The sequence below is a fragment of the Pongo abelii genome, chromosome X (genome assembly GCF_028885655.2).
Source record: "Pongo abelii isolate AG06213 chromosome X, NHGRI_mPonAbe1-v2.0_pri, whole genome shotgun sequence".
In the NCBI taxonomy this organism is placed as follows: domain Eukaryota; kingdom Metazoa; phylum Chordata; class Mammalia; order Primates; family Hominidae; genus Pongo; species Pongo abelii.
Window position 1 is genome coordinate 39,714,423 of NC_072008.2, and position 22,323 is coordinate 39,736,745.

At 48.7% G+C, this 22,323-nt stretch overlaps 1 long non-coding RNA gene across 3 annotated transcripts in view; it reads left to right on the plus strand.

Annotated features, from left to right (window-relative positions):
- LOC129052850 (uncharacterized) overlaps positions 1–22,323 on the plus strand; it is a 75,732-nt gene that overhangs the window by 21,142 nt on the left and 32,267 nt on the right. For all 3 annotated transcript variants that reach the window (XR_008517972.1, XR_008517971.1, XR_008517973.1), the window contains exon 2: positions 1,146–1,246. This is a non-coding gene — a long non-coding RNA (uncharacterized LOC129052850). The remainder of the gene's footprint in view (positions 1–1,145; positions 1,247–22,323) is intronic.

A 22,323-nucleotide genomic window follows, 5' to 3' on the forward strand; every position in this document is an offset into this window, starting at 1 on the left:
GAGCCAGAGGAGCCGTGTCCCCAATGAGACACCTGCCTCCCCTCTCCTATGCTCATCCTAGTCTCGTTGGAGTGTGTTTGGCCTCTGAGATCATCTCAGCCTGTTATCAAACAGGAGTTCCCCACTGTGACCCTGAGAGCCCCAGGGTCCCACAGAAGCTGCTAAGAGCAGATTTAGCAAGTACAGGGCAATAATCCCTGAGCTGATTTTTCTGTAGTTGTTTTCTTCTTTTCATCCTTTAACTTCCTGAGGACATGATACCTTTGATCCTGTCTCATTCTCCTTCCTGTCTCCCTGTTACACACTCCTCTGGACCCTGTGGCAGTGTGTGTGGTCCAGGGAGCAATCAAGGGTGTCATCAGGACACTGCCCACCCTCTGTGGCTTGGGCAACATTCTTTGGAATGGTTTCTGGCTTTAGAAGTTTAACTGCTTGTTAAAGTTTGTATATATGTCCCCACCAAATCTCATGTTGAAATGTAATCCCCAATGTTGGAGGTGGGGCCTGGTGAGAAGTGTTTGGGTCATGGAGCCGGAGTTTTCCAGAGATCTGATTGTTTTAAAGTGTGGTACCTTCCCCTACTCTCTCTCTTGCTTCTGCTTTTGCCATGTGACGTGCCTGCTCCCACTTTGCCTTCTGCCATGAGTAAAAAAGCTCCCTGAGGCCTCCCTGGAAGCCAAGCAGATGCGGGCACCATGCGTGTACAGCCTGCAGAACCATGAGCCAATTAAACCTTTTTTCTTTATAAATTACCCAGTCTCGGGTATTCCTTTATAGCAACACAAAACGAACTAACACTGCTTTTACTCTGGAGACCCCTATCCTGCAGAGGTGGGAGAGAAGGAAAAAACCCATCATCCCAGAATTCAGGTACCCTACATCCCAGGGATCATTGAGCCAGACCTTTGACATGCCCCAAGCACAGTTGCAGGGGCCCTAAAGGATGTGTGCTGTGGAATGAATGTTTGTATCTCCCTATAATTTATCTGTTGAAGCCCTAACCTCTAATGGGATGATATTAGGAGGTGGGGCTTTTGGGCAGTAATTATATTTAGATGAGACCAGAAAAGTGGGCCCTCCATGATGGCATTAGTGTCCTTATAAGAAGAGGAAGAGACCAGAACCTTCTCTCTGCTCCCATGTAGGAACACAGCAAGAAGACAGCTGTCTGCAAGCCATGAAGAGAGCCCTCACCAAGAACTGAATCTGCCAGCACCTTAATCTTGCACTTCCAGCCTCCAGAATTGTAAGAAATCAATGTCTGTTGTTTAAGCCCCCCAGGCTATGGTATTTTGTTATAGCAGCCCAAGCTAGCTAAGACAATGTGTAAAGTGGTAAGCACGCCTCCTGCTTTCAGGAGTTTGTGATTTTTAAGGTGTCATGTACTGCGGTCACTTGATAACCCCACAGGCTGCCTCAGGCCCCACCTAAACTTTACTTCCCATCTCTTTCCCCTGCTTGCTGGGAGAAGAACTGCTCTACAGCCACATCAGACTTTATAATGCATGTGTCCTTGTATTTAACTCCACAAAGTGCTTAGAGCAGCACCTGGCCCATAGTGAGTGCTATGTTCATGTGGTGATGCTGTTACTGCTGATGCTACTTCCAGTGACGTACTTTCTCCCCATCACACATGCCTGCGGCCAGGGCGAATTATTGGCACCCCCATGAAATAGACAAGGAGACTAAGACTCAGGATTCTACCCTCATTCACTCATCCACTTATCATGTGTAATTTGTGTGCCAGGCATCCTACAGAATCCTTGGGGTCCGTGTTCTGAGCAAAACAGACATGATCCCTGCCCTCAGGGAGCTTACAATCTAGTCAGAGAGACAGGCTGTAACCAAACAATCCCACAAACCATATGCAATTGCAAACTGAAACAACCTCTTTGCAGGAAAGGACCCCAGCTTACACTGGGCGGTCTCCCTGAGAGTATAAAAAGTGGTGTTGAGGCTGAGATATGGAACATAAGGAGGGGCTGACTAAGCCAGGAATTCTCGCTGTTAGCTTGCATCAGAGTTTTTGATTCAGGGACTCTGGAGGTATCCTACAAATGTGCATTTCTAAAGAGTTTCCAGGTGAGGTTGATGTTGCTGTTCCTGGGACCACACCGTGAGAAACACTGAACTCGGTCAAAGGGAGTTGCAAGAGAGCTATGAGAACAGCATGTGCAAAGATGCTGGGGCAGGCAGGAGATAATAAAACTCGGTAAGGCCAGAGTTGCTGGAGCCCTGGGGGTGTGGGGAGCTTCAGAGGTGGAGGGTGAGACTGAAGATGTCAGCAGAGGCCAGACTGTGCACACAGCGTGGCAGACTGCCCCACATTTAGTTTTTAGCCCAAGAGTGATGAGAAGTCATTTGAAGCTTGAAGCAGGTCAGTGCTGTAGCCATATTTGCATGACTCTGGCTGTTTTGCAAAGAAGGGGTGTGAGTGGATATCAAGAAGCCAGTTAGGTGGCCCAGGCTTTCAAATGCCCTGATGAGTTTTTTGTCCACCCCTGGTTGCTGCCACCAAACAAATCAACTATGTCTCATATCCCTACCCTCTGCCCATCGAGGCATAAGCTTTTGTTGCTGCTGTTGCTATGAGGTGAAGGTTTTTCTCAGAGGCTTGGCTTACAGAGAAGGCACAGCCTCTCTCCTTTAGGAGTCTCTTTTTGTGCTGTGCCATTTGGCATCTGTCCCAAAAAGTAGCAAGTTTAAGACCAGAGGCTGTGAAATGTGGGCTTTCAAAAACATCAAAACCACTAAAAGAATCAGTACAAGTTGACAGAGAGTTGGTTTCTAAAAATGGAGTGTTTGGGGAGGGATGAAAGTCAGTGTTTCTAAGGCTGGAGGACGGGGATCACTTCCATGTGTTCAAGACCACATGTTAGAGGAGACTGGGCACAGCATGATGGTTAAGAATGTGAGTTCTGGAGCCGGCCTTGCTGGGTTCAAGTCCCGGCTCTGAAACTTACTCATAGTGTCTCCTGGGGAGACTTAACCTCTCTCTGTCTCAGTGTTCTCCATGTATAAAATTGGGATAATAATAGTAACTACTTCATAGGGTTGTTGTGGGGATTTGGTAAGTTAATAAACATGTAGATTCATGCCTGGTATACATTTAAATGTTCAATTAATGCATTATTGTCTTCATTGTCATTATCAGACACATCCATGGGACTCTGGGGAGGATCATTGGGCTTACTGTGGGAAGGGTGGATGGATGGCTCTATGTGTCATATCTGCTTTGGCTTTGCTTTCGATTTGTCTTTTAAGAACAGTGGGAGGCTTCAGGGGAAATCATGAGAAGAATGGGAGAAGGTGAAGAAGAAATCAAAAAAACTGTCCTGGCTGGAGGAGCAGGCAATGTCATGCTCTGCCCAGAGCCCCTGGGATGCCTTTTGACTGCTTTTGTGCCCCTATTCGGGAGCACACTTCCAGGGTCCCACACCCTTAGCCTGTCTTCCAAGCACTGTCACTGGGCTATGGAACTCTTCCCCTACAAATGTGTGAAATCGAACATGTTTGGGACTTCACATCCCCTCCCCTATCCCCCACAGCTGTTAACATACGATGGTCCCATGGTCCCTTCCCTGAAATGGGACAACTCACCCTCCAGGGCTCTCCTGAAGAACCAGGCTGAGGCAATTCTCCAAGGACCTTACCTGAGATCACATCCTTGCCTAGATTCTTTCACTCCGTTGTCCAGTTTCCCTCATTCCCTTACCAGTTTCCTGGGGAGCACTTCCTTCAGAAATCCCTTGCATGTGAATTCTCATCTAAGGGTTTGGTTTTGCGAAGGAATCTTATCAAAATTTTTTTCTAGAAGAAGGAACAGGCACAGGAGTTTTGTATCATCTGAACCTGGATTGAGGTGGTCATATTTGCATTATGTGGGTAGATACTGGGCACCCTTGTGTCATAAAATTAAAGGAGCAGGAGAAGACACAGTCCCTATGGCAGGGAAATGGCTAGGACAGCACTGGGAGGCCTTGCTTATGGGATGCACTTGTGTTTGCATGTCTCCAACCTGCTCAGAGAGCTAAAGCCCCGAGCCAGCAGACCCAGAGCAAAACTGGTGGTAAAAATAGACCAGAAATAGACCGTGTGCCTGGGAGACGAGGCTGCCCAGTCTGACTGCAGCCCTCGCACTCCCTGCCTGCTTAATAGGACTGGGAGGGGAGGTAGGGTGGGGCTGAGGGTGCTGCAGGGCAGGGAAAAGAAAAGGAGTTCCAAATACAGTGCTGAGCTCGCTGGCCCCACAGTCTACCCAGGAATCACTCTCGGGTTGCACCCTGACACAGGGTCTGGGAAAGAGACAGAGATATGGAGAGAGAGACAAGGAGATGAAGACACAGAGATAGGGACAGAGTCAGAGAGAGACAGACAGAGATACACAGAGACAGAGACAGGGAGAGAGAGACGGGTAAAGAAACATGGAGAGATGGGGAGAGAGGCAAGGAAAGAGAAAGACAGGGACAAAGAGAGAGAAGACAAAAAAGAGGAAAGAGACGGCAAGAAAGATAGGGAGAAACAGAGAAACAGAGACAGAGAGACAGAGAAGGGAAGGAGAGAGACAGGGACAAAGAGAGATGGGAAATAAGAGACAGAGAGATAGACAGAGAAAGAAGGACACACAGAAGCCAGGAGATTTGTAGGCACACAGAGACAAAGTGAGGAAGAGAGAGACAAAGGGAGAGAGACTCAGAGAGAGTGAAAGATATACAGAGACAAAAAGGAGAGTGAATGATTCAGAGAAACAGAAACAGAGGGGACGATCAAGCGAGAGAAGAGGGCTGCTGAGGAGACAGATAGCCAGAAGGCCATAGACAGATGCCAGGACCTGCTCTCAGGGGCTCAGGTGGGAGCAGGCAGCATCCAGAGCTGGGGATGGTGGCTGTCCCCCAGCCCCTCCCACCAGAGGGCAAGAAGCAAAGCTGCACCATTGTGGTTCACCCTGAATCAAAGTGGAGGGTCCCAGTGTCCAAGAAAATCTTCGGGGCCCTGAGGACCAACCCCATCCCTCTGCTGGGCTGGCATCAAACTGAGAAGCACCCTGGGTCCAGCCTGGCCCTCGCTGGGCCACCGAGCCACACCTCCAGCTTCCAGCCCCAATTCAGGGGCTTAAAGACACCCAACATCAGCACCTACACACTGAGCAAAAGCCCACAGAACACAAAATCTCCATATCAGAAAAAGCCTCCTTAGCGGTGAGGTTACCATCAGAGAGGGGCCAGCAGGGACGTACGTTGTCAGGGAGCTTGTTTTCCCAGGAGCCGTAGCTGTTCAGATGTGCCATGAGCAATTGCCACTCTGCTCGCCTTCGCCTGGCAAATTATTCTGCTGGAGTTTCTTCCAGCGTTCGGAGCTGCGCTGCTGTAAATGCCAGAAATCATGTACATTAAGCCTGGAGTGACGGCAGGCTTATGGATGGATTTACCTTCAAACAGAGGCCGCTGAGGCACCTGGCGTGGGGGGCGGCACTTTATGGATGCCGCTGTCAGCTCGCCGAGGCCTTAAGCGGTAGAGTTGGCCACTTAATCAATTTCTCATATAGGCCTGGCTGTGGACCACGTGCTCCAGGGCAGGGCTTTGGGACGCAGCCCCTCTACCCACCTCCCCAGGGTCCGTGTCCCCCTCCCTACTGGAAAGGAGCTGTTTCTGTTTGCTTGGGGTGCTGGCAGCAGGGGGCCGGATGGGTTGACACCAAGCCAACCCAGGCAATTGCAGAAGTCCAGGACCTGCCAACACCGCCACCAACCACCCCTGCCACCACACTTCCCCTAGTGCCTCTTGTAAGGGGAGCAGCCATCCTTAATGCTAACTCACCACTCTGGGCCTGGCCTTCTACTCACAGCCCGTTCCATGCTCCAAAGCTGGATCTGAGGTCTCCATAGGGCAGTCTGAGCCTAGTGCCTTTTGTCCCACCCTGCTGTTCAGCCCCCATGAGCCACTAGTCCTCTGCTCTGATCTAGTAAGCCTGGGCCACTGTCTCCTGCTCAGCTTTACTGTCTCCTGCATAGCTGCCACTCAGGCTCTCTCCTCTGTCACTTCACTGCCTCCACTCACCTCCTTCTGCCCCTTGACAGTCCCCCACTCACTGCTTCCTAGGGCTCCTGCTCCAGGCAAGTCTCCATTCAGCCTCAGGCAGATGGGTGGCTAAGGTGTAACTATCTGGGGCACAGTCCAGGTCAAGAGACCCCTGCAGGGCTCTTACACTCTCATGAAGCCCTTCTCATACTCCATCTGTGGTGGATTGTATTTTCCAAAGATGGCTCTGATAATATCTCCAAGCCCACAAGCTCTTCTTATGAAGTGACTGACACTCCTTCCATGGAGAGGTAAAGTCTACGTTCCCTTCTCTGAAGTTTAATTACGGTGGAAGTGATTCTGACTTCTGAGACTAGGTAATAAAAAACAATGTAGCTTGTTCCTGGTTCAATGGAACACTCGGACTTGCAGCTCTCATCCACTACATGTCAGGAAGCCCAGACTAGCCCATGCTAAAAGACCACATGGAGAGGCCCTGAGAGAAATGCCTGGCTAGCTTCCCTTCTGCTGTTTCAGCTCCAGCCCCCTTCTGACTGCAACTTTATCAGAGACCCCACCGAGCCACAACCACCCAGCTGAGCCCTTCCTGAGTTCCTGACACACAGGAGCTGTGGGAGAAAATAACATGACTGTTTTTGTTTTAAATCACTAAGCTGTGGGGTGACTTGTCACACAACAACAATAAACCAGAACAGCTTCCATCTCCATAATACCAGTTTTCAAAAGTCAATGAAGCACTTTGGGAGGCCGAGGTGGGTGAGTCACTTGAGGTCAGGCGTTTGAGACCAGCCTGGCCAACATGATGAAACCCTGTCTCTACTAAAAATACAAAAAATTAGCCAGATGTGGTGGTGCGCACCTGTAATTCCAGCTACTCGGGAGGCTGAGGCAGGAGAATGGCTTGAACCCGGGAAGCAGAGGTTGCAATGAGCTGAGATTGCACCACTGCACTCCAGCCTGGGTGACAGAGTGAGACTCCATCTTAAAAAAAAAAAAAAAAAGTCAGTGAGGGTCAGGCACAGGCACAGATGGCCTTTACCTGTGATCCCAGCTCTTTGGGAGGCCAAGGCAGGAGGATCACCTGAGTCCAGGAGTTCAAGACCTGCCTGGGTAATATAGCAAGACCCTGTCTCTACAAAATAAAACTATTAGTTGGGCACAGTGGCATGCTCCTGTAGTAACAGCAACTCAGAAGGCTGAGAGGGAGAATCATCTGAGCCCAGGATTTGGCAGCTGCAGTAAGTCATGATTATGCCACTGCACTCCAGCCTGGGCAACAGAGCGAGACTCCGTCTCAAAAAAAAAAAAAAAAAAAAAAAAAGTCAATGAGTCAATGCAGTAAAAATACAATAAGATATATACAATAATACAAAAACAAGGCTAAACAATCCAGTCTTTCTTTAATCATCAAAAGGCAGTTGGAGAGTTGCAGAGCACAGAATGTTGAGTATCTATTCACAATGCACAGTGCCCAGGTATCAGACAGAAGTGTCTAATAAGCCTCAACAACTCCCAGGCCCTACATGGGTTCATTCACAATCCAGAAAACTAGAAAGCACTTGTGTCCAGAATTGTTTGGCCACTTAAACTCCTAGGAAGTAATGAACAAGCCAATGACATAAAGGCAAAAATTCTTCCTGAAAGCAATTCCTATGGTCCATGCATATCCATTCCAACATTTCCACACCTCTCTGGTGCCAAGAAGTGTGTGTTCTACCAAACAGCAGGTTTTGGTAATTGATAATGTGGGAAACAGAGGGTGGGAGGGTTTTGCTTTGTTTTTTTTTTAAACAGGAGGCGTGAATTTCTCCAGGGTCTGGGCACTGCTGCGGTGCACTGTGACGAGAAGTTTACACAAGCCCGCTGCTACTTAGGGAATACCTTTCTTTTTCTCCTCTCACTCAAACCAGAGAACACTCTGAAAGGCAGAAAGGTGATTACAGACCTGGGAGTAAAGGCGTTAAGAGTATGAGTCTGCCACTTACTACATGTATTATCTGAAGCAAGTTTCTCAGCCTCTCCAAGCCTTGGTTTGCCGATCCGCAAAATGGGTATGATAATAAGACTTTCTTTATAAGGCAAAGTCAAGGGTAAATGAATTAATATATGTAAAGAGCTTAGAACAGGACCTGCACATAGCAAGTGCCGTGGAAGTGCTACCTGTTATTCTTGTTGTTGTTGTTTTGGGATTTTACGCTATTGGCACTAACAGATTCTGTTAAAATATTTTCAGTGGCATAACTGCCAGCTGGGAAATTTGGCTTTCCTTACACTACCCCTCTTCAGTATCACCTCCCTTCCGTAATTCTCAAGTGGGCACACAAACGCACGTTCACATGTTCGTGCACACACACACACCCACACTCAATAATCAGTCCTTGTTTGCCGCAGGCCACACCGTGGTAATGTATTAGTGCAGGAGGAACAAGCTGCTTTATCTTCCTCTCCAGGCAGATGCCTGTGTGTGGAAGATGGATGCACAGCATCTGCCTGCATTGTCAGAGGACAACACATCTGGGATGGCTCTGCAGCCCCCGGGGAAGCAGGATAGAGGCTGGCTCTGGGGTCCTGACTTCATGAGTCCTGGGAGGCCTCGGAGGCCAGTGCTGTGGGTCACTGCCACTTTTCTCCTAATCACAAGCCCAGTCTTCCCAGTCTTTCAGCACTTGCCTGGTTCCAAAGCCTCTCCCAGTTGTCCGCTATTGCGTCTGCCATTGGCTTATTGCTATGGACACAGACTCCAAGGGGACAAACGTGCTGCATGTCAGGCGCAGAATCAGGGACAGGAATAAGCCACTGCAATGAAAGACACACACAGTCTTGCCCTCCAAATGCAAAAGGAGCTTCTACTCAAATCGCTTTCTCCTGGCAAATCTGACCCGAAGGTGGCTCTGCTGGACCAAGGCTCTGCCCGAGCCAGCTAATCCAGCAGAGGCATGCTGTCCACAGCAGAAGCATGCTGTCCACAGCAGAAAGGGCCCCGGGAGCCCAGCAGGCCCCAGCCACCAGGCCTCTCAGCCTGCAGGACTTTCACAGTGGGTTGCATGAGGCTCTAGCAACATATTACCAAAATAGATTAATGTCACCAAGAAGGAAAATTTAGGAAAGAAAGGAATCAACCTCGTTTGGAGGGGGAGTACATTTAGCAAAATAAAAAAAAAAAATACTTCAGAGATGGATACTCTTTCCAGTTTTTCAGTCATTTCACAAATATTTATGGAGTGACAACTATATGCTAGGCACTGCAATTGGCTTGGGGCCTCTGTCCCAGTAGAGCTCAAGGTCTTTTTCCTTCTGGTAGGCAACTTACTGGAAAGTAGCTGTACTGGAAATTGTGGCATCCGCAAGAATGTGCCTCATAGACCTTCAACTCCAGAGAGCTTAAGACAGAAAGAATACAGAGCCCCAGCTGGTGAGCTCTGAAATCCATGCCAGCATTTGGGCCAAGGCTACAGCTCCCACAGGTGACTCCCAGTCAATGACTGTGCATGGCAGGGCACGAAGGCAGGCCCACCCTGGGAGAAACAGGACTCTTCCGACAGTTGGCTTTGATATGAGGACCGCTTGCCAGCCTTGAAGCTTCCAAAGACCCCACCGCAGTCTAGGAGGCTGCCACACACCCTTCCTGACTCCACCACTCTCCTGGGGTCAGACACAGCCTTTCAACTCCACCAGCCTTTCCCAGGTCCTGCCTCACTTTCTCTCACAGATATTTTCCCTAATAAAATCCTCGTCCACTTTTCTCTCCTGGCATATGCTACCAGAAGAACTCAGACTAACCCAGAAGCATTGCCATGTCCTCCTCCTCCTCCCTCTCCACAGCCTGTCCAGATGGACCACCCTGACTCTAGCCAATATTGACCCCTTGCAGACACCTGAGTTGGTTTATTCGTGGAGAGCCTCTTTATAAATTTGGTGTCTCCCTGATAGATTCTAAGTTCTGTAAGAACTCACAACAATCCCAAAGGCTCCTCACTTTGATGGCTCTCAGGCAGGTGTTTCTGACCCATGGCAGGGTGGTACTTGCCACCAAACTCTTACATCATGTTTCAAGAGACTTCTATGATTTATTAATATAATTAACAATAACTATTGTGCAATGAGCCCATAGCATGATGCTAAGCTTTTTACATGCATTATCTCATTTAATGGCTAACCCTTGGCATATACCCCACCACCAAAAAAACTGCTCTCCTTAAAACCCGCCCATCCACCCAGAGGATACCCTCCTTCGAATGACAGCTCTATTGCTTGCTCTCCCTTGACAGCCCCTCTTCCTTCATGAATCCAAATCAGGACATTTGCAGGCAGAGCACAAAGATGTGATCTTATAAAAGTGTGAGCATTTTCCAAGAGACAACCGATACCCAGGTTGAGAAATTCCAGGCACACAACCTAGTAACAAAGTCCAGCTTGCCCGGGCTAACAGAAGATATATTCAACTCTTCTTTATAATCCTATCCTGTTTTATGCCCCACGAGCCATTTCTTTCCTCTGTGTGTCTCAGCTTCTTGGTACTTGAAAAACAAGTCCTCTGGGCTCTCATCCAGGACACATCCCAGGCATCCTCCGACCCTCTGAGCTTGATCCATCCTACCCAGCCCCCATATGCGGAAATGTTCTCCAGCTCACTCAGAGACACAGCCCTACATACTAAACAGAAAGCGGCAGACTGGATGGCCGTGGGACCTCACACAAGTTACTTGGCATCTGTGAACATCAATTCCCTCATCTGTAAAACAGGGTCATTGGGAGGATTAAAGGAGAAAATAAATTTAAAAATTACTCTAAAACCTTGCTATGCAAAGTGTGGTCCTTGGACCTGCCAGAAAATATGTCAGAAGTACAGACTCTTGGGCCCCACCCACAGCAACCCTTTTGGCCTGGGTGATTCGTGTACACATTCAAGTTTGACCAGCCTTGCTCTCTGAGTTTTAGAGAGCACTGAATTCTTCTCTCCACCTTATTCTGTTGCTTCCTCTCCTTTGCTTAATTACACAGTCAGCACTCCCCAAACCCACGGTTTCTACTGCCTCAGCAAAAAGGGGAGTGCAGGGGGTGAACCTGAGAATATATCTACACTCAGAGGGGGCCACTCATCACAGCTTCATGGCCAAGGACCACAGTGCCCCTCCTACAGGGCATGGAGAGAGGCTGGAACTGAACAAAGGGGCCCAGCCAGGAATGAAATCTGGGCCAGAGATGTATCCATTCACTTCTGATTCCAGGCCCTGCTGTGTGGTGAATTGCCCCTATTCCATGGGCCTGATGTGTAATATATTTTCTGTAATTACAGTGATGCTGTCTGTGTATATGTTAAATTACTATAGCAGTTAATTATTGTGGGTAAACAAGGGATGCCTCTTTGCCCCAGGAGAGGCTGAAAGATGCCCCAGTGAAAGAACCACAGGATCAAAGAGAAAGGGAGGGGGGAAGAAAGAGAAAAAGTCATTCTTCCCCCGGGAGCTTCTGGGGAGGGGCAAGTGAACTGATTTGGCTTTAAAGGAGAACTAAAGGCCCCTGAAGCAACAGCAAACTGGTCACAAGAGTCCAAACCAAAGTGAGGAGATGAGGGGTGATCTCCAAAGATGGGCAGGAGCATCTGAATGCCAACCAGTCCTCACGCAGCTTCTGACCCCCTGGGGGACTGCACTACCCTGGGTAACTCTGGGGAGCACACACTCGAAGCTTGATAGTTGCGAATATCTATTCTCCTCTTCTCTCTTAGACCTAGAACTGCCAATTTTTGGCTGGGCACATGTTCATCTCCCCTCGTAAAGACCACATCATGCAGTGTCAGCTTGCACCCAAGTGTGGCCATGTGATCAAGATTGACCTTCTGGGATGTGTTCTAGAACATTGTGGGTACATTCCTCTTTGCCTTCCACTTCTTCTTGGTCAACAGAAAGGGGATGTGATGGGGCGCTCCAGCAGCCATCTTGAACCATGAGGTAACTTTGGGACTAGAAGCTGTGTCGGACAGTGTGACAAGATAACAGGATCCTGAGTCACTTATGCTTACATCTTACAACCCCTCTGCTAACCATCTTACCAACCCAGGACTTTGGATCTCTGGACTTTTAGATAAGGGATCAATTTTTGGCATATTTAGATCACTGTTATTTTGGAGTTTTTGCTACTCACAGAAAACCTAAATGAAACAGATAAAGATATGTAACATGATATCTTAGATCAGGTTCTGTGAGATGCAGACTTTGAGATGGAAATTGGCATGGAGGAGGCTCACTGGGCTGTGGACTCAAGATCAACACTTAAGTTGGAGTGAGGGAAGAAGATTGGGCAGAAGAAAAGCTGACTGGCAATGTGGTCACAACAGTGGCTTCGCTGGATCCCACAAGGACTTCTGGAGTGGAGATGGCCCTTCAAAGTTCTTTTGAATTAAGGCAAGAAGTTTGAGCCTTTGAACCTCTCTGGGCTTTTGTTGTCTCATCTGTAAAATGGATATGTTACTGACCTTGCAGCTATCATGAGGTTAAGAAAAAAAAATGTGTGCGGGACCCAGCCCACAGATGAACAACAGTGAGAGCTAGCCTCTGGGAGACTGGAGAACTTTGCCCATGTTCTCTGGGGGCCCATGTGTATGTCTCAACTAATTGACCTGTCTGTGCATCATAGAAGACAAGTGGGTGACTGCCACTTCTCCAGAACCTTCTCTAACACTACCACCTTCACCAACTGGGAGAATTCCCCATCTCCTCTTCTGTGTTCCCACAAAACTCTATTCTTAACATCATCATTGTTCTCATCACATTGATCGTGGCTGTTTTCCTGGGACTCTGAGTTCCACAATCACCTCCCTATCCCCAGCCACCAGCACAGTGCCTGGCACATAGAAAATGGCTGATGTACAGTTGTCAAATCAATGAGCCTCACTGAAGGGGCCAAATTCCCGTGGTGTCATCAAGACAAAAACTATTCCCTGAAGCCGGGAAACATGGCTTTGAGTGATGATTTTTTTTTTTGAGATGGAGTCCCACTCTGTCACCCAGGCTAGAGTGCAGTGGTGAGATCTTGGCTCACTGCAACCTCCGCCTCCCGGGTTCAAGCAATTCTCCTGCCTCAGTATCCTTAGTAGGTGGGACTAAAGGTGTACGCCACCACGCCCGGCTGATTTTTGTATTTTTAGTAGAGATGGGGTTTCACCATTTTGGCCAGGCTGGTCTCAAACTCCTGTGAGTCCCAATCTTAATATTTCTTACTTAGAGCCCACCTGGGCCTCAATATTTTCATCCGTATTATGGGAATAATAATAACAACAACAAATGGGTCTGTTGCAATAATTAGACAACATATTCGTTTAAAAACTGCAAAGCATGACGCAGATATTATTTTATTGGAGATGGAAAAGGGGGAGGGTTTCATCAGTTGAGTCTAAGTCTGTGACTCTAAGGAATTGTTTTCGGTGCATAATGCTCTGGCTACATAGTTCTGCCAAATTAGGCAGCCACCAAAGTGTAGGGCCAGGGATAATTTGACACATCCCAAGGGTAGCCCTAATGCCAGCCTCTCTTGCCTGGAAATGCAAATTGTTTGGCTACACAAGGCCACTAAGTAAAGGCTCTCCAGTGGGCCCCAGCCCTGGAAGCCCAAATGCTAAAACAGAGCAGTTAGATATGGTATCATAAGCACTTCACAGCACACCCATTGTGGTGACAGGCCCCTGTATAATGCATACAGGACTCGGGGATAGGACCAGGCACCCTTACAGGATAGCTGTGAGTGGTAATAAATAACCTGCCCCCCCCCCAAGCTGTTCCAAAACATGCCCAGCTGAGGGGCCCAACATAAATCTGGAGGGCAGTCATGAGACACCCATACCCATCTGGCAGGAGGAGGAATTTAGATCCCGAGTTGAAGCACTGGGGACATAGGCGGAATTCAAAGCACCCTGGACCTGGAAGATCAGTGATATGTCAGCAACACATTGAAGAGGCAGCGGGTCAGAGTGGTTAAAAGCAACATCTCTGGAGCAAGCCTGCCTGGAGTCAGATCTTGCCTCTGCAACTAGTTAACTGTGTTACCTTGCTCAGGTTACATAACCTTTCTGTGCCTCAGTTTCCCCATCTGCAAAATGGGAACAGTAATAATTCTCACCTCACAGATTGTTGTGAGGGCTGAGTTGGCATAGGTAAAGCACTTAGTGACTGACACATGGTAACTGCGCCCAGGGGCTGGGAACTGGGACAAGGTGGTAGGGGGACCAATTGCAATTCCATCAGTAATGACCACTGACCCCACTGGCAGGAGGAGGTGACCATCCTGAATAGCAGGGAAAATGAACAAAGGGCCCAGCCAGGAATGAAATCTGGGCCAGAGATATATTCATTCACTTCTGATTCCAGGCCCCACTGTGTGGTGAATTGTCCCCATTCCATGGGCCTGATGTATAATATATTTTCTGTAATTACAGTGATGCTGTCTGTGTATATGTTAAATGACTATAGCAGTTAATTATAGCCCATCCATTCAGGATGGGCTCAGTCAGATTGGGGATATGGGTCTCCATATCAAAACTGAAATAAGACCACAAAGCTGAACGTGGTCAGAGATCAATGAGGGGTACAAGAGGCAAGGATCTACAGTTGCAAACAGAGAGAGGTCACCAGGAGGTAGCACAGTCAGGCAGGCAGGAAGAAAAAGAAGGGAGGGAAGGAAGAACGAACTGTATTGGCTCAGGAAGCTGAAATGTAATAAGGCAGTTGGCTTCAGGTTTGACTGAATTCAGGAACTTACTTCAAGTGGTGACAAGATGACTACTGGCAGGCAGCACTAGCAGTTCCAAACTTACATTTTATTAGTAGAACAACTATGATAGAAAGCATGCTCTTTTCCAACAGTTCCAGAAAAATCCCCAAGGTTGCCACTGCCTGGCTAGAATTGGCCAACTTGGGCCATAGCCCATTTCAGGACCCAGGGAGCATGGCTGGCTAGAGAGGGTGGCTCCCCAAAGGAAAATTGGAGAAAGATGGGGAATGGATACTGACTGGTCAGGCAAAACAACAGATACCCCTTCAGAAGGCTTTGCTCAGAAGGTGAGATTTGAGCCCATCTCACTCCCTTCTACTCTTGTTTAAACAGTAACCAGCATTTCTCAAAGCCACAAATTGCAATGGGCTGGCACCTACACCATTTAATCTCTTCACTCACTCAAATCAATTCTAGGCAGAGGAAAACTGACCATGCAAAGGCCGAGAGGTGGGGCGGGCTCACGGCAGGAGAAGATTAATCTAGCAGCTGTGTGTAGGAAGGATCAAAGCTCGAGAGCCTGGTGGGGTTTGGCAGGGGGTGCTGTTCTTTCCAACCCTCGGTGGGGGTGGGGTGGGGGGGAGTCCATCACTCTCCAGTTCATCAGTAAAGTCCTGGGTTGGCCTGGCAGGAGGGACAAGGCGAGGGAGAGGTGGATGTAGAAATAGGATGATGACTTGCTTGAATTTGGAAGCGATGTTCAAAGGGTCGAACATGACTCTCAAGTGTAGGCTAAGAGAATAGTGACAGACAGAAATGGGGAACTCCATTAGGGGAAAGAGGGTGAATTTGATTCTATTCATTTGAAACGAAAGTTCCACAAAAGCATTCTCAGGCTGAGGCCAGGGCTGTCGATTTCAGGGTCCTGAAGTCACCACTAAGCCCCTGCAAGCGTCTTGGCCTGGCTCCTGGGGGAAATTAGAGCACCCCACATTTAGGGCATCAGGCAAGGAATGGGGCCGCAAAGAAGATAGTGAAAGCTCAGCGGAAGTAATGAAAGGCAGACAGAAAAGGGGAGGGTACTGGTAGTGCTGGGGTACAGGGACAAAGTGTGGAAAGGGCGGTTCATTGGTGCAGAGTTGACATTTTCCAAACCTGGTAGTCATGGGTCCTTGGAATAAGGCAGCTCGTGGGCTTCCTGCTCTGTAAAGGGCTGAGGGACTCTGCCTCAAGTAACTCCAGAGAGCACATTTGGGGTCAACAGAATTTGTACTCAGCCTAGAGAAGAAGGTAGAGGGTTGTTGAATCAATGCTTTCGTGATAGTGACTGGAGAGGAAGAAAAAGAAGGGGGAGATCATGAAGGGGAGAAATAGGAAGACGGGAGTAGCTATGGCACCTCCTACACGTGCGCACTCACGCATGCATGCACACACGCAAGGGCTTGAGAAGGGGAGAGAAATTGCTTCTGTTCTCAGAAAATCCCTTAGAGAATCCTCCCCAGACGCCATCTTCTCCAGAAACATAAGGTTCTCACACGCGGGCGCGCGTGCACACACAGTCACACAGAGGCACACGTGTCACTACAGGGACTGGGCTGCTTGGCTCACACTCCACTGGCTGTAGAATGACACAGCAGTGCTGGGAAGGGAGTGGGAAGAAGCCGGCTGCGGAGGGGGCCTGGGCGGCTTCATCTGTGGCCACCCTTTGTGGAGGGCCCGTGCCGTCGTCTGCGTGTGGACGGATGGGAGCTCAGTCCTCCCTGCTGGCAGGCCTGGGCAGGCACCCTCCCCAGATGTCAACGCTAATGCCTTGATAAACAGGGAGCTTGCTGGAATGTGGCTGTTAATTGGAGATAGAGCAGCAGCCTTTAGCTCCGGGAGCAATGGTTAATGACGGGCCCGCTGGGGGAAGCCGCAGACGTTTGCCACTGTTCAAGTTCCGTCCTCTCTGCTTCTTAAACAGCAGTTTATCTAAAACTTGAAAACACTTTCCTGGGAATAATTATTTCTTGGAAGCTGTGAGACTGTTATCAGATTTCAAAACCTGCTGTCGGGTCGACCTTCTACAGGCCAAGGGGCCGGCTGCCTTTTGGGGGACAGTTTGGCTTCTTCTCTTCCCCCTTCCAGCTTTCCTGGGTCCCAGCTGCGCAGCCACTGTGGGCACCTTTGGAGAGGCTTCCGGGCTAGTATAGGGCTGAGCAGGAGCTTCACTGAATGAAAGTAGGCCAGGAACGGAGGACTGGAGAGAATTTCAGACTTCCAGGGCCAGACTCTCCTAGTGTCACCTAAACCCACCGAAAAGCCCTGTCAGGGTCCTCTCTTCTGACTTTGGCTCAGCTCTACATCTTCTGATCGGAAAGTGTGAGGGAACAGGAGCTGTGGTCACCAAAAGATCCTCTGTGGGCCCCATTTCTTCCTCAGAGGCTGTTTCCAGAACAGCGAGCTTGCAGCAGCAGGGGGAAGCATAGGGACGAAAGAGGGGCACCTGAGGACCCACCAGCTGTAAGGCAAGAGCCATTCTGACAGAGGGGGCTCCCGTGAGCTGGGGCTGCCCTTGGCTTCTGCACTTGGGCCCTGGCTCAGCGGCTCAGGCTGTGATGGAGGAGTGGGAATCCACGCCCAACGCTGACCCCTCGAATGTCCTCCCAGGGTCAGGCCAGACCAGACCATGACAGGGTGCTCAGCCTGGAAACATGGCCGCGGGCATCCTCCTCGTTGGATGTGGAGGGCAGTGACACAGGCGGTTAAACTCAATACGCGGGCCACAGGCCAGCCTTCTGGCTTGGCAATTACACACTCTCCCTGCTGCCCCGTCACCTCCCTGTCAGGCAGCTTTAATGCCGCTCGCCTCTTCCTGTCAGCAAATGTTTGTGTGTGGCGTTGCTGGGCGACAGTTGAACAGGGCTTGCGTTTTCCTGGCCCCTAGGCCCCCGAGGGAGCCTTCCCTCTGTGGGCTTTACAAGCCTTCCAAGTCAACGCTGCACGAGCCACAGCACGGAGGGGCACAGGCCCTCGCCTAGCTCCTGGAGAAAGGGTCACTCTGGCCAGATCCACTGAGGGGGACCGGAAAGTGGAGCCAGACCTTTCTCATGCTCTCAGCTCCCAGGGGAACTGATCCATTAGACCCCTTCTCAGCTACATCTAGGGAGACAGCAATTCATTTTACCAAATGCTTTGTAAAGACAGAAGCCACAACTCCAGTCCCAAGTGAGGTCACATGTGGTCCCTGCCCATGGGAAGCTGGACAGTAGGTTGGACCACCAGGCATTCTGTAAACACAGTAAATTTAAGGAGACACCCCAAGGTTTAGAGGGAAACTCAGATTCCAAGCCAGGCTCTGTCAGCCACCAGCTATGTGGTCTCAGCACCTTGCACCACCTCTCTGGGCCTCTGCCTCCCTATCTGTGACACAGGGTGGTAATAACAACGCCTACCTTTTTCAAACCCTATGGGGCTTCTTTCTTATTGTGTGCACGGAGAAGCCACAGTGGAGATGTCAGAAGTGGGAAAGGACCCCCTAACCAAATGGGGAAAATGCAGGGGATTAAGTGAGTCAGGGATCCTAGGAAAATGAAACGAACTAGTGGAAAATATTTTTATTTGGTGGTAAGGAGAGTGGCTTGAGAGAGTGGGGCCTAATGGGAGAAGATGCTGAAGAGTTAAAATGATAACTGATGGGCCAGGGTGGACAGCGCAGGCCTGGAGCAAGAAGCAGCAAAAACACATGTCATCAGGCCATGCAGACCTGAGTCCAAGTGTTTGCTCTGGCCTGTCCTAGCTGTGTGACCTTGGGCAAGTTGCTTAATCTCTGCGAACCTCATCCAGCAAATCTACCTCCAGTCCTCACCTCATAGGGTGGCTGTGGGGGTTTCACAAGGCTTGGCATGCAGTACACATCTAGTGAGTTAGGCCCTTGGTCTGCTTGGAGAAAGGGGACAAAATCAAGTAATCTCACAAGGGCAAAGGCAGTCAGTGCCAAAGATACAGGAACAAGTACATGGGGGCTCCAGTGGGGAGCAAGTATCCAGGACTGGGGCAGCCGGGGACCATGTGTTAATCAGGATTCTTGTGGTTGCAAGTGACAGAAACAGACTTGGAATGAGCGGCAAAGTGAATGTGATGGTGCAGGTGGGATGAGGACGGGGGTATTGAAACAGAGGTGTCAGTGCCCCATCCACATGCACTGGAAGGTGGCTGGTGAACACCAGGACTTTTCTTCTGGAGAAAGAAGCACCTTTGGCCCATGCACAGGACCAGCCAGAAGTTCCAGAGAGTTAATGCCCCCAGAAGCAACCTTTGACCAAGGATGGTCAAGAAGCTGAAGGATAAATACCCTATCTCCCTCGTTCTCAGAAGGTACCTTAAAGTCATGCTTCACACTAGTTCCCAGAGTTCCCTAACTGGATTGAGCCTCAGTTGCCCAAAAGGGTCATTGGCTTATTTATTCACTCAGTCGTTATTGGCTTCCTTCCCTTCCCTGACTTCCTTTCTCCCCTATGTGTGGCTTCCTGGGCCCATTTTACAAATAAACTACTTAAAATCAAATCTTTTTCTCAGGATCTGCTTTTGGGGACCCAAACTAAGACAAATAGTGAGGCTTCAGGTTTGGCTAGTTCTAGATGCTTAAGCAATGCTCTCAGGTATCTGTTCTTCTCCATCTCTTAGATCAGCTCTCTCTTCCTCTTACCCCCATCCCAGATGAGGAGAAGAGATGTTCAAAGTATTTACAGAAAGATAGATAAAAATTATACTCCATCCCCAGGGTACAGACTAAGCATCCTCTGGAATGATAGCTGGCAAGAAAAGACAGAAAAACATAAAAGAGACAGAAACAAATAGATTAGGAAAAAGACAGAGTGTCCACATTTCTCCCCTTGGCACCTGGCTTGTGGAAAAGCACTGGGCCACTGGGAGATACCACGGAAGGGGCAGACATGTTTGTGCTTGAAAAGAAATAGTTATAAGAGAGCAATGCAATCACATCCTGATGGATGATTGTGAAAATGCAGGTGTGTGCATGTGTGTGTTTAGTGACGAACTGGCTCATGGGAGCAGAAGGTGCCCTGTGAGCTGGGAGGTGAGATCCCAAGGCAGCTTGGGTGGGAGATCCTGGGTGTGAGGCCTGAGGCAGAGGAATTGAAAGCAGGAGCTCTGGAAACTGAGAGCTTGGCTGAAGGAGCAGAGATTAGGGTGACTGACCATCTCTATTTGCCTGGGATTGTCTCAGCTGAAGCACTGAAAGAGCTATGGCCTAAGAAATCCCCCCATCCTAGGCACACTGAGACAGTTGGTCACTCTAGCTGAGATGCTTTAATATAAGCTCCCAGGAGAACATAGATTCTGAGCAGAAGAGCAGGGCAGAGCCCACCTAGATGGAACAAACTAAAAGAATGATGCAACATCCAAAATACTTTAAGCAAAATGTCTGCATATCTTTCAAAATTTTAAATGTACATACCTTTTGACCCAGAAACTCTACCTCTTGGAGTCTTTCTTTCAGAAATGCTCACACCCAAAAATATATGTACAAGGAGGCTTACTGCGGCCTCATCTGTCACATGGAAAAATTAGCAGCACTGTAATTGTCCAGCAGGACAGTAATAAGGGAATGGTTAAAGAAATCATGATCTAGCCATATGGTAGCACACTTGGAAGTTAATAAAAAGGAAAAGTGTTTCTAGATTGTCCTAGTATGAGTTTCTGCAGAAACAGATCCTGAGACAAGCATAATGGTATAAATTATCTGGGAGATGGAAGAAGCACAGGAGGGGTGCGGCTGGGAGGTGGAGGGGAGTGGGGAGGGGAGATGGGGAAGGGAAGGCAAGCCAATAAAAGGTATGTTATCGGTTAGTTATCGTTGTGGGCAACTGGGGCTCAGTCCTGCTAGGGACCTCTAGGAAATGATTCCAAGTTCTTCCACTCAAGGAGCAAGGGAGCTGGTATAATTAGACATCAACTCATGAGACTCTGGTTGAGGGCTGCTCCCTGGGCTGTTAATTCCCTGGAACTTCCAGCCTTCCCTGCTTTGGCAGAGCTTGGAGAAAGCCCTCAAGCCAAAGAATGCATACCCTGGCAATTAGAAGGGAGTGGCACACACCAAAGTGGTCAGACTCCAGGGATACAGGCCAGGCACCAACAGCATCTGCCAATATACGTATATTCATAGGAAAGAAACCCCTGATACATTGTTTAAGTGGGGGGGAAGAGATGATCAGTACTATGCAGAGTATAATTGCATTTTTGTTACTAAAATATGTGTCAGCACATGTGAATTTTGGGGTGTATCTATGCATATGTGTAAAGGAAAAGAAAAAGAAAAGCAGGGACACTAAGCTGTGATCAGAAGCAGGGGCAGGATTGTCTATTTCCATAATCTGAATTTTTTCAAACAAGTATTACCTTTGTAATTAATAATAATAATCACAATCATAATTTAAAATGAAGGGAGAAATTAAAGGAATTGAATGTGTAAACTATGTGAGGCAAAGGAGAGAAAGGTCCACATCCTTTATCCAAAACCTTCAGCTCAGATAAGTTTTAGAATTAAGAAGTTTTCATGTATTAGAAAGGTAAGACTTGTAGAAACCGTGTTTTATGAAACATCCCATGGGTAATCAGACACGTTGATGGTTCTGTGCTGAGACATGAATAATCATACGAAGAGGGATATATAATAACTCCAAAAAGCCTCATATCAATTGAAACCAGATTTTGCTGCCAAATATATTTGTGCCAAACTTACACAAAACTTGTGGGTTTCCATTGCAGATAAGGGATTGTGGATTGGCAGTAAGAAAACGAGTTTTAAAAACCAGATCTAGGGGATGACAGGTTCAAGACAACAGGGCAACTATGACTTCATAGAATGATACTGCTTTGGTGGTGTGACATTACTATTCAGCTCCTACCTGGGGCACAGCGACTTGATGGAGGCACCCCAGACCTAGGTGCTTCCAGGGGCTCTCACTTCCTGATCAAGTACCCATGTCACTTTAGAGCAGCTCTCAGGGGCCAAAGGATCTGTATTTCTAATACATTCCCAGTGGGGCTGACACCACTGGTTGGGGGCTGCACTGTTGAGTAGTGACACCATAAAGTTATTTCAGTTGAACCAAAGTGGGTCTCTATATCCCTTCTATCCATCAGCCCATGGCAGCCACAGAGAACATGTCGAATTGTCCTACAAATCACCAGGTTTCTTTGATCGGGTGCCAGCAGAGAGAATACGACCAGTCAGGGCTATAGTAAGGAAGGGGACCCCAAACAAGAAAGGCCATACTGCTTTTGAAACATAAAGAAGCCTTAAGAGAGAAGGAGACCAGAACCAGAGAGCAAATAAAGGCTGCGTGAGAGGAGAGAAGAGGAGCAGAAACCTGAGTGAGACTACTTAATGCTGTTTTACAACCCGAATGTCGGGACATCCCAGCCATACAGGCAACTGCAGCCTTCATGCAGGTGGTCTCCTCGCACAAAAGGTTACTTCTAGGGGTGGGTATGGGGAAGAGGCATGATGGAGAAGAGGCACTGGGGGACCTTCTGGGTGACGGCAGAAGGGTTGAAATGTTCTATAGCTTGATC